This window comes from Zonotrichia leucophrys, chromosome 12 (genome assembly GCF_028769735.1).
Source record: "Zonotrichia leucophrys gambelii isolate GWCS_2022_RI chromosome 12, RI_Zleu_2.0, whole genome shotgun sequence".
In the NCBI taxonomy this organism is placed as follows: domain Eukaryota; kingdom Metazoa; phylum Chordata; class Aves; order Passeriformes; family Passerellidae; genus Zonotrichia; species Zonotrichia leucophrys.
The window spans coordinates 18,804,492-18,815,995 of record NC_088182.1 but is presented as its reverse complement, the minus strand read 5'-3'; the positions used below and the strand labels follow the sequence as shown (position 1 = coordinate 18,815,995).

The 11,504-nt window shown below is 44.1% G+C and overlaps 1 long non-coding RNA gene across 1 annotated transcript; it reads right to left on the bottom strand.

Annotated features, from left to right (window-relative positions):
- Positions 1-440: 440 nt before the first annotated feature.
- LOC135453378 (uncharacterized) lies at positions 441-9,163 on the bottom strand. Its single transcript, XR_010441849.1, has 3 exons — positions 8,822-9,163; positions 4,507-4,625; positions 441-1,196 (listed from the first exon to the last, which is right to left on the bottom strand). It is a non-coding gene; the product is annotated as an uncharacterized LOC135453378 (long non-coding RNA).
- Positions 9,164-11,504: the final 2,341 nt, after the last annotated feature.

Below are 11,504 nucleotides of genomic sequence, written 5' to 3'. Positions count from 1 at the left end.
TTTTGTGGATTCCCACAATTCCCCCTCTCTGTTCACCTATAAAGAAACCTTCATAATGGTGTCATTTATTACTTGCATTTCGTAGCCTTACTATAATATTTCTGCTTATTATCTACTTAAAGCATTTTCTTGCTTGCACTAAACATTGCTATATCACAACACAGCAATTTAATGCTGTGAAAGTCCAGTCAGTTGAAAGGGCATAAATTACACTGGACAATAGTTACAAGTCATTGTTCAGCTTATGTTGTGAGGGTCCCCGGGATGAGGTGAGAGATGAGAATTGGCTCCAAGTTCTCAGAAGGCTGATTATTATATTATATTATATTATATTATATTATATTATATTATATTATATTATATTACAACACATTATATAATATCATATTATATTATATTACATAATATCATATTATGAAAATTATATACTAAAACTACACTAAAGATAGAGAAAGGAGACATCAGGAGGCTAGAAAAGAATGAATAATAAAAACCCCTGACACACCAAAGTCCTGACACAGCTGGACTGGGATTGGTCATTCATTCAAAACAATTCACATGGAACCAATCAAAAATGCACCTGCTGGTAAAGCAACCTCCAAACCACATTCCAAGCAATCAGATAATTATTGTTCACTTTTCTTTTTTGAGCCTTCTCAGCTCAGTTCCCACCCAACCTCTGCATCCCTTCTCCTTCTTTGCCCTGCTCTGTGCCTTCACAAAAATATTATTGCATTGAAAGCAGAACAAGGCAGGGGGCAGAAATGCCTTGGCTCCAGCACAGAGAAGACAGATTTGCTCTCTAAGCTTTGTCACCTGGAAAAATTTGCAGTTTCCTTTGATAACAAATAACACATGGAGCAACAGGAAATCTGCCAAGCATGGCAGAGGCTGTAAGTCACCACTAACAGGGACACTTCATCAGTGGCAAGCCATGAAGAGAGGGAAACACAACCACTGTGGCCCCGCTGCACGAGAAGCCAAAGCTTGAGGGACACCTGGAACCCACGTAACTCATAAAGATTGAGAGCAGTGTGTGAAAGGCAGCAAGAACTGCAGTGATGAACTCCAGGTTATTCCAATGCAGGGCCAGGAGAGCCTGGAGGATGTCTCAGCTTTCTCTGCCCTGGTTTGGAGTCAGTCCTGCTCCCAGGGCTCGTCAGTCCATCACTGATGCCACCAGAGCTGGGCTTGTCCTGCAGAGAGTGAGGAGAGCACAGGGGTGGGGAGGCAGAGATGGAGGAGCAAAAGGCAATCCAGCACTGGCAAACTGGGAATTTCTTGGCTGAGTGATTACTGAGGCTTAGAACAGCATTGGTATCAGGATGGAGCTGCTGCACTGGACCCATTAAGAGAGAGTCACCAGACAGCTCTTTAAGTTGGAAATTCATAATTACTTTGACTTTATCCAGAAGTGTAATGTATTTAATTCTTTCCCAGTGCTGGACCAGGCAGTCAGTAATTACACTAATAGTGTTATCTCCCTTATTAAAGAATGTCTTATCTGAGTAATATTGCTCATTTATATGCATCTGGTATAATTTGAGCTTTCAGGACTTTTTATGATCATATATATGGTTTTGTCTTTCTTTTGATTCTTCCTGACTCCTTAGACATAATGTCTTTCTTGGCTAACAAAATGCCATTTCTACCTCTGGGTTTAAACTGTTTTTAGCAACAAGGGTAAGTTTTGATTCTAGCAGGAATGTGAGTCTGACCCAAGGGTTCTGGCCCTCCCCTTATCTCTGCTGTAAGGGTGGGGCTGCTCCAGCTCTGAAATATCCTCACTGGTGCTCCCAGTGTTCCCCTTCAGGCATGCAGGCAAACTGTGGTTTTCATATCAGCTGTTCCAGGTTTGCTTGGAATCTTCATATTTCTTATATTATTTTTTAAACAAAGGAACTGTTGTGACAGCTTGTACTAAGCTATCTACAAAAAGCGATTTCTCTTTCTCTTGAGTTTGCACTTGAATTTTCTTGTTGTGCTGCTTTGTGACAAGTTTGGGTTTAATGATGACACCATGAACTTGTCACCTTTTATCCAAGAATTTTTCCTTTGTAGCTTTCTGAGTGCATTTGCTGAACTGTGAGATTGAAATTTAAATTACTTCAATGCCTTTTATAACCCTTGTAAGTATGAATTATATTTCTTAATTATCTTTTCCAGTATTTAGGCATTTCACAGATTGGGAAACAGATTTTTCAAAAAGATAGCCTTGATTATACAATACACTTGGAGTTTCTTTCTCCATAGGAATTTAATTTTTATTGAAGTCATTAAAACTATTAATTTTTGGTTGGAAAAGCTACACTTGGGCCTCTCAGGAAAGCAAGACTCCTGTCTCCAGGGAATTGCAGATCATATCTCTCATTTGCCTGTTTTCCCATGGGCTCTGGCCCCCCTTTGGGGGCCAGGGGACACTGGCACAGCCTCATCCCAACACCTTTTCTTTGAAGTTATTACTTTAATCATTGCAAACAATGTAAACAATTGTAAACAATTATTGTATCCATTAAAAATTCCTCTTAATCTGCCTGATTCTCTCCAGGAGTGAAGCTGTGTAGTCAAAATGCTGCAGCACATCCCCACTCCCATGGCAGCCTGCTTGCTCTGGCCTGATTATTCTTTACACACAGCTTTTAGAGAAATGTGTTACTCCAGTGAGTATCTCCAGTTCTCAAGTGAGATCTGTCTTTTGCTGTGAGAATTCAGATCAACATTCACTGTGTAATGAAATTCCCACAATTTTCACTGGAGCAAGAGGACTACATTTAGTCATAATTATGCTGTACTCTGGGCCATGTGTGAGATCCTGATTCAGTTCAGAGTGTGAATTAAAGTGGAATCTTTTTGCTTTAAAAAGAATTGACCCAAATTCCAGATCATTCCTTGGGAATGCCCCCATTCCCTCCCACCCCATTCACCATGAAAAATGGTGAAGTCAGAGTTTCATCCTGCTGGAGGGAGGAAGAGGGGGAATGTTTAGGATCAGAGGGAAAGTAAAGGATTTGGAGCCAGAGAAGGGGAACCTTCCCCATCAGCTCAACAGAAAATTCTGATAGAAACTGCTGAAGTACAAAATGTGAGGGACCTTTGGGGCAGGCCAAGAGCAGCAATCAGAGGAAGGGCAGCAAGTGCAGCACCACAGATCTGAGGGGTTTCCAGAACTTCCAATCGCTTCTTTGTCCAAACAGTTTTAATGAGAAACCTCCGTGTGGAGGCGTCAGGGACAGCTCTGCAGGAGCCTCCCCTTGTGCAGCAGGACAGGAGCCAGCCTGGCACTGCCACAGCTCTGGGGACATCCTGGGGATCAGCTCCAGGAGGGAAATGCCATTTGCTTCACTTGCCCATCGCTCAGGAAGCCCTGGGGACGTGGCCCCAGCCCCCCGAGGCTCAGAACTTCCTTCCTCTGCAGATACGGGCTCCAAAGCGCTGCCAGAGACACAGCAACATTCCATCTTCTCCTGTAAAAAACAGGAAAAGTGGGCTTCCCTGTGCCCTACCAAGGCTGTCTGGTCCTGAGGGCAGGAATTAGCTTTTCTGTGTCTGACTTTGCCTTTTACACAGCTGCAAATCCTGGCAAGGCTGAGTTACATCTCTAGAGAAAGGACTAATAAAAATGTGGGTTTACTTTTAACAGATAGCAGTAGTTTCACTTTTCCTGGCATGCTGATAGCCTGTCAGTGGAAAATGTAGGCTTGGACAGTCTGGGTGTGATTTATCTTCCTATGAAACCTGGCATGAATTTCCCAAACACTTCTAGTTCATGATAACACATCTTCTATTTCACTTCCTTCCATTGTTAGACAGAAAACATCACCTGATGAGTGGCCACAAAACCCAGCATGAAAAGGTCTCCAACCCAACTTTTACTAAGCACAAGTGAAAACAAGAGAAGTTTTGTGAGCTGGCCCACCCATGTTGGAAATATTCATTTTACATGTGCTCCTCAAATAAATGGCACTGGAGCCACCATCTTCAGCCCTGAAATGTACCCTTCTTAGTGTTCTCTCAGCTCTGACACCTGAGAGGTTTTAAACATTGAAGAATTAATTATTCAGTTTAATTAATTGAGAACTACTGTATTAAAAAAAAAATACAAAAAACCCCAACAACCAAGTACCTGAATCCCAGCATTTTAATTGCCACAGGAATGATTATAATGACCTAGAAAATCTAAAGTTTTGAGGACAGAGCAGCAGGGTATTCTTGAAAAGCATTTTCCATCTGCTGTGTGGTGGTAGTTGCTACAGACTGCACACAAAGGCCTCAAACACCAACTCACTAACCAACCACAGAATATAAATTAATCTGTGTAAATGGAAAGAAATTCAGTGATGCCTCATTCATTCCAAGTTCTTAGGTGTAACAAAAGTTTCCCCACATTTGCAGAGCTCAAACCCTTTTTTATTTATCTTACTTTCATTCTGCCAAGCATAAAAGCTGGGATGATACAAGAAAATAAAATGTACAAGCAAAATAGAAGACAGGCATTCCCTGAGCTACCATTTGGAGATTCTGGCTGAAGTGGGCTGCAGGACCAGGGTGGGTCACTCTCTCACCAAAGGAAGTTGGTTTTGGCAGCAGCTGCTGGACTCTGAGGAGGCTGATGATGATATTCTGCTCTTGAATAGAAAAAACATACAGAACCAGCAGGTCAAATTAGCCTATTCTGTTAAAAGGAAGGTTGTGGATATCTCCCTGTTACATCATTTCCAGTGGCCATCTCTGCAGGGAGGGAGCAAAGCTGGTTCAGAGTGCATGGAGAGAGGAGCTGAGAATCCCAGAGCAGCTCCAGAGCCTGCCTGGGGTCCATGAGCAGAAACCTGAGCCCAGCCAGTGAGCCCTGCAGCCACAGAACTTGGTAAAAATGGGAAATTGTAGTGCCAGGTCTAACAGTGCTTGTTATATTATCTACTACATTAAATCCCTGACAAATATTTATTGGGATTAAATCTGTCTTCTGCTCTAATTTTATACAGCACTGCCAGGGCATAAACTTCATTAAACTCTGTGTAACAGATATTTGAATCCTAACTAGGAAGTCTCATTTTCCAACATCACATCAGTTTTAGCCTCTCTATTTTATCCCTATTCAGTCATCACTTCCCATTAATTTATGTTGTTACTCACTTCCCTTAGCTTTAGCTGCTTCTCAGGTACTTATTTCAGCAGCCCTGTGCTCAGGTTCCAGCCCATGCTTTGGGACAGGACTCGCTCTGAGCCCAGCAAGGAGCTGCTTTTCCTCAGGAACTGTTAAAATCAATGAGATCTGACAGATTCAGTGCAAAAGGGAACTGTGTTTCCCAGGATTATATTCATGGAACACAGAACTCCGTGCATGAGCTTATGGGTAAGTGCAAACAGATTTCCCTGTTAAGTTCAGAAATAAGAAGGAAAGCTTATCTCCACTTCCATTCTGCTTTAGCCAGCAACATCCAACATTAATTCATGAAAAGACACATATTTCCCTTCTCTCTGTTTTGTTCTACTGAATTAATAGATGCCCCTATTATGATTCTTGCCTAAACGCAAACAGACAAGGTGCCTTCCCTCCCCTGCAGGCCAGCACTCTGCAGGTACATTGGGATTGTGCTTTTTGCACACAGCTGCTCCCTCCCCTGCCCTGGTGCCTCCAGCCAGGAAGGCAGCACTGAGCTGGTGTTCAGGAGCTGCATGGAAATATTCAACAGATGCTTCAGCACTCCGGAGCCAAGCTGGCAGTTGTGCGCCACTGGAACAAACATGCCGGGGAAAATCGATGCATAATTAATTGATTTGCTCACTCAAAACTTCAGTGCTGATTGCAACAGCCCCCAGTTATGTAGATTTTTTGCTACCAGCTGTGGCTTAAATGAAATTAGTTTGGCCCATGTGAATATATATTATTTACAGTCAGGTCAGGTGCTGCGCTGTGGATTCATCTCCTGCAAACCCCTCGTTCATTGCACTCTGAACTGAAGGAAAGCTTTTCCCTCTTATGGTGAATTTTTCTTTCTTTCACTCAGCCCTGTCTCAGCTCCTTTTATCTTCCAGTTTCATCCTTACCTTTAGATGAATTTTTGCTGTTGCTCCTTCACTGGCTGGAAGTTACTGAGATGTAAAAGCACAGCAGATACTCAGTGATGGCCCTGAGATGTGACCACATAGGAATTCACTCTGTAATCACTAAATAATCACAATAACTGCATATCTCAACATATGGCAATAGAAATGTGACATTGCCATCTTTTTCCATGGTTCACCGCATCTTTTTTCTTTTAAGTGCAGTGCATAAGCTTCAAACACACCAGGCTGCACAACATTTGTGCTAATGCTGCCAAGCCACCCTCTAAAATATTTTATGAACCATGAGAACATTTTAATCTGTTGGCATTTCCTTAATTAAGACAGTTTTACTGCTGCCTGAAACAGAGGTGTTACATTAGCTGAGGATCTCTGCACTGGGTAAATTATGACATCTGTCTTCTAAATAGAAGTTTGCATTACACATTGAGGAATGAACTGGTGTGCATTTAATTCAAATGGATGATCAGAGTTTTTTGAAAATTAATATCTACCTTTCTAGGAGATTTCCATTATGTTAAATTACGTTTTTAAAAGCCCATTGCATGAGTAATGTTAGTGCATATCAGTTCATAACATTAGCATTTCCTGCCACAATGGAGCCCTTGAAAATGTCCACTGAAAAAGCACACATTGTTGAAGATTTACTGCTTTGTAAAAATTCTAAGAAATGCTGCTCAGGTGGAAATATTTTTTTACCTTACTGTGTCAAGCTGCACAACACAACAAATTCATTTGCTGTGATTGTATATGCCAGTGGTGAGTTAGGTCAAATTATTCATACATATCACACATATAACATTTAATGACTTTCAGAATCTTGCATTTTCCCCTAATAAAACACATAAATATTACACATTCCCACCCTAACACATTTACTGCTTACAACAGGTAGAGGAACTATTCTGCAGAAAGCCATGGTTTCATGCTTTTAAAAAGGTGTAAGAGCTTTTATATGGATGATTTTTAAAATAAGAATGAAGAGGTGATTTCCAATTCCTTGGAATTGCTATGGATGCAGCAGTGTATGAGGCATGGTCAGCTTTGGAACTATTTATAGCAGAACTGAGGTCTCTTACCTCAAAGACAGCTTATAAAGCCCAATAATTGATTATTTCAGCCCTGACAGAAGTGTGTCTGTGTGAGCAGCAGTATCAGGATCAGCAGGGACATGGCTAAAATGTTGTCTTAAAAACCAGTGGTTTCATCACAGAAAAGTTCAGAGCTGTTCTGGGGGGGCTTGGAGGTTTTCAGATGCTGAGGATGAGCAGAAGCAGCAGAAGGGAAAGTCCTGAGCCTTTAATCAGTGCTGGGAGGTGCAGAACAGCTGGGGCTGCGAAACTCTGCACCAAGAGCTCTGGTGCTCCCTCAGAGGAGATGGATGGATGGATGGATGGATGGATGGATGGATGGATGATGGGTGGATGGATGGATAGATGGATGGATGATGGATGGATGGATGGATGGATGGATGGATGGATGGATGGATGGATGGATGGATGGATGATGGATGGATGGATGGATGGATGGATGGATGGATGGATGGACGGATGGATGGATGGATGATGGATGGATGGGGAGGGATGGATGGATGGATGGATGGATGGATGGATGGATGGATGGGGATGGATGGATGGATGGTGGATGGATGGATGGATGGATGGATGGATGGATGGATGGATGAGGGATGGATGGATGGATGGATGGATGGATGGATGGATGGATGGATGGATGGATGGATGGATGGATGGATGGATGGGATGGATGGATGGATGGATGGATGGATGGATGGGATGGATGGATGGGATGGATGGATGGATGGATGGATGGATGGATGGATGGATGGATGGATGTGTCCTGGCAGCACAGCTGGGACACAGCTGCATCCCTGGGCTCCTCACTCAGGGCTGCAGGAGGAGTTCCTGGCTCCCCTGCTCTCAGGAATGGCAGATGGGGGGTGCAGCCAGGGAATTCTCTCTCATGGGAGCAGTATAATGGCTCAGTGACCTCACAGGATGAAGCTCTGGATCTTCACCTAGGGAAATCTTTCAAAAGTTTTTAAGTTTTCAAAAACTTTCAGGAGATAGCCTCAGTGGCTTAAATTGCTTAAAATGCTGGAATTTCCTTGTGCTGTCCTAATCTTTACACCTTGTTCTTTTCTCTGGCATGGGGATTTCACCCTTCCTGCCCTATCCCTCAATATTGGTAGTGGTGCTCATTGTCCATAGGCATTCTCAGCAGTGCTGTGCAAATCCTGTATTCCCTGCAGCATTGTGACTTTCTCAGCTTTCTCAGCTCAGAAAATCAGCACAAGACTGCACATAAACTAAGGCTTTACCTCATTGTGGGAACGGACCAAACCCACAGACAGTGGGTGTGGCACTTCATTGTGTGATTTAGAGGCCATGGAATGCCCAATCCAAGGTTGGACATGATGACCTTGGAGGTCCTTTCCAGCCTTACTGACCCAGGGATTCCATGGCTGGCATTGGAGTGGGGGGAGCTGCAGCACCAGGAGAGCCAAGGCTGGGAGGGTGCAGGAGCAGGACTGGATGGCTTCCAGTGCCCCCTCCCTGCTCCCTCCCTGCCCCAGGAGTGTTTCCAGCAGGGGATGCTGCCCTTGGAGCAGCCTTCTGGCTCTGCCAGGCTGCCCAGGGATGGGGAGTTGAGCCAGGAGGGCTCAAGGATATTTTCTGTGCCAGGTATCCACAAGCAGACCCTCCCCAGCCCCAGCCCAGCCCTGCTGGTGACTCACCTGCCAGTACCTGTTGGCACTTTGGTGTGTGAGTGATTCAGCCCCGGGTGCTCTCCTCCCTCTCACTTTTCACTGCATTGAAATTGGACATTCTGCATGTGGAAATTACAGGTTCCTGCCTCTGAGGGTGATTCACACCACAGCACAACAGGCACTTGTTGAGGCATCCAGCATGACTTCATCCCCTGCTGTTGTTTCAGCAACTGAAAGAGGCTTTATCCAGGATGGGTTTCTGATCCTTTACATAGATTATTTTTTGTCCTTTACATCACACTTGTCCATGATCATCCTTTTTTGATCGTTTTGAATCCATAAAAGCATGGGACTAAGAAATAATTTGCACCTTCAATTTTCCACCAAATGCTGGAGGCCATTTCTAGTTCCTTTGATGTTCTTGGGCCAGACACAAATGTTCTGAGCCACTTTTGCTTTGTACCATGGTGTGGAAAGCTGGAAGTTAATTTCACCTAGGGATGGGGCCGGGCACACAGCTGGCAGAGTGGGATACAGCTGCACTTTGTCCTGAGCAGTCAGGAACAGAACCCCAGGGTGGGCATGGCTGGAAGGGGTCCCCCCAGTGACAAACTGGAGGGGTGGGGTGAATCTCTGGTGTGGCACAGAGGTCAGCCCTGGGAAGTCAGGTGGCTTCTGAGGACCAAGGCCATGGCTGGGACCCCTGTGAGTGCAGGGACAGACACAGGGCAGGTGACACAGCTTGGTGTGACACAGCTTGGTGTGACACCAGCAGCCACTCTGCCTGAGAAAAAGCTGCTGGATGGAATAGGCTGAATGCTGGCTCTGCAGATTGAGATGTTTCCAGCCAGAACAGGAGGTTTTCAATCCAAAATTAGGTTGTCTTCTCCATGGGGCATTGTTTGGTGACCCAAGGTGCTTTGCTGGGATGATTTCAGGGGGTTTGTGTATCAGGGGAGCTCCCACAGGACTGAGGCAGCTCCTCTGCTGTAAGCCAGCACCAAACACTGCTCCTGAGTCAGCACCTCTGCCTCCAGAGCTGCCTTCCAGAGACAGGGAGAGAGCAAATCCTCCTGATTACAATTTCAGATCCTCCTGATTCCCTGATCCTGAAGGGATCTGGGGACAGATGAGAGTATGAGGCATCTGTGGAGAGATGGGGCATCTGTGTGCCCCAACCTGAGCATCCCCCAGTGCTAAGAAAAGAACATGGAACTTGTGTCTGAGATTCACCTCAGTGATACCACCACAAATTTACCCCACTGCAGGAAACTCCATTGCCAGATGTGCACAGGCACAGGCCAAAATACCCCAGGAAAACATCCCCAGGGGAAAAAAAATCTTACATTTACCTTGAGAGGCTGAATCTCAAATAGTTCTCCCAAAGGATATTTCACCTTTCCATATTTGTAAAGCAATGATGGTTCAAGCATGAAATTTATTAAAGTTTTGGCTCCCAAACCTGAAGGTTTTGGTTATCTGTAAAAGATGTGGGTACCAAATGAGCCTCTCTGCAGCACTGAACAGTGCAATGGGATTTCCCTTTAGTAAGGGAAAGATGTTCCTCCCTGGAAGGAGGCATTAAGGAGTCCATTAGCAAAACTCTCTGAATGGGGACAACTCAGGGACAGGGACAAGAAGGGAAACTATTTAAATTTTTAATATAAAATAGAAAATTATTATATTCTAATATCTGTACTGACATTCATCTTGGGATGACAGCCACGGAACAAGTTATGTTTTCCCTTCAAGTTTGTGGGAATTTTTCCAACCCAGAATGTGTTACAGCACATATCTCCTTAAGAGAAGTGCAGGGTAAGAGCCCTTTGCATTCTGCTGGAAATTTACCCCTGGATCATTCCCTACCAGGTTTTGTGCAGATTCAATGTGCTGCTGCCACCAGATGGCCCTTGTGGTGGATTCTGTTGGGAAAAATCAGTGCAGGAGCTCTCCAAGGCAGAGCATTAAAATCAATTTAAAGGCAGAACACTGTTTACAAACAAGGATTTTGCATAACAAGGGCCTGCTTTCTTTGCCAGTTGGATGCTGTGAGAGCTGATATGCAGTGTTTCACCAAGCAGCACATTCCCTGTCATCAGCTGAGAAGGAATGCTATGGGTGTGCAGACCTTGTCAAGAATTCTTCCTAATTTTGCACCAAACAGAGCAAGATGAAGAGCAGAGTGTCTGAATTACAATTGTACTGACCTTGAGTTCACAAGATTCTGTGACTGCTCTGAAGTGCAATCTTGATGAAGAATGTCATCAGCACCTTTCTGATGCAAAATAAAAGGGAAAATTAAAAATAAAAAAAAAAAAAGTGGGAAGAGGAAAGGGGAGAAGGGAAAGAAGAAGGAAGAGGGAGGGGAGGAGAGAGGCAGAAAGGAAGGAAAAAGAAAAAATAAAGGAGAAAAAAAATCTCTTGTCAGGTTACAGCTGTGGATGCAGCAGGCAGAATGAGGATTTGTCTGCTTCACCTCTTCGTTTGAATATGACAGAGATACATCCCTTTTCTCAGGAGCTCTCTGAAATGGGAATGAACACCCAGGCAAAGGCCTGTGTGATTTCCTGAGCTCTGCTTTTGCTTTGTTTGTTTTGGGGAAATGCTCCATGCTCACCCTCGTAGCAAGTGTGGCAAAGGCAGTGGCAGAAATTCTGGGAGATTAAAGGGGAAAAAAAACCAACAGACAATAACAGAAGCCAAAAAGGAA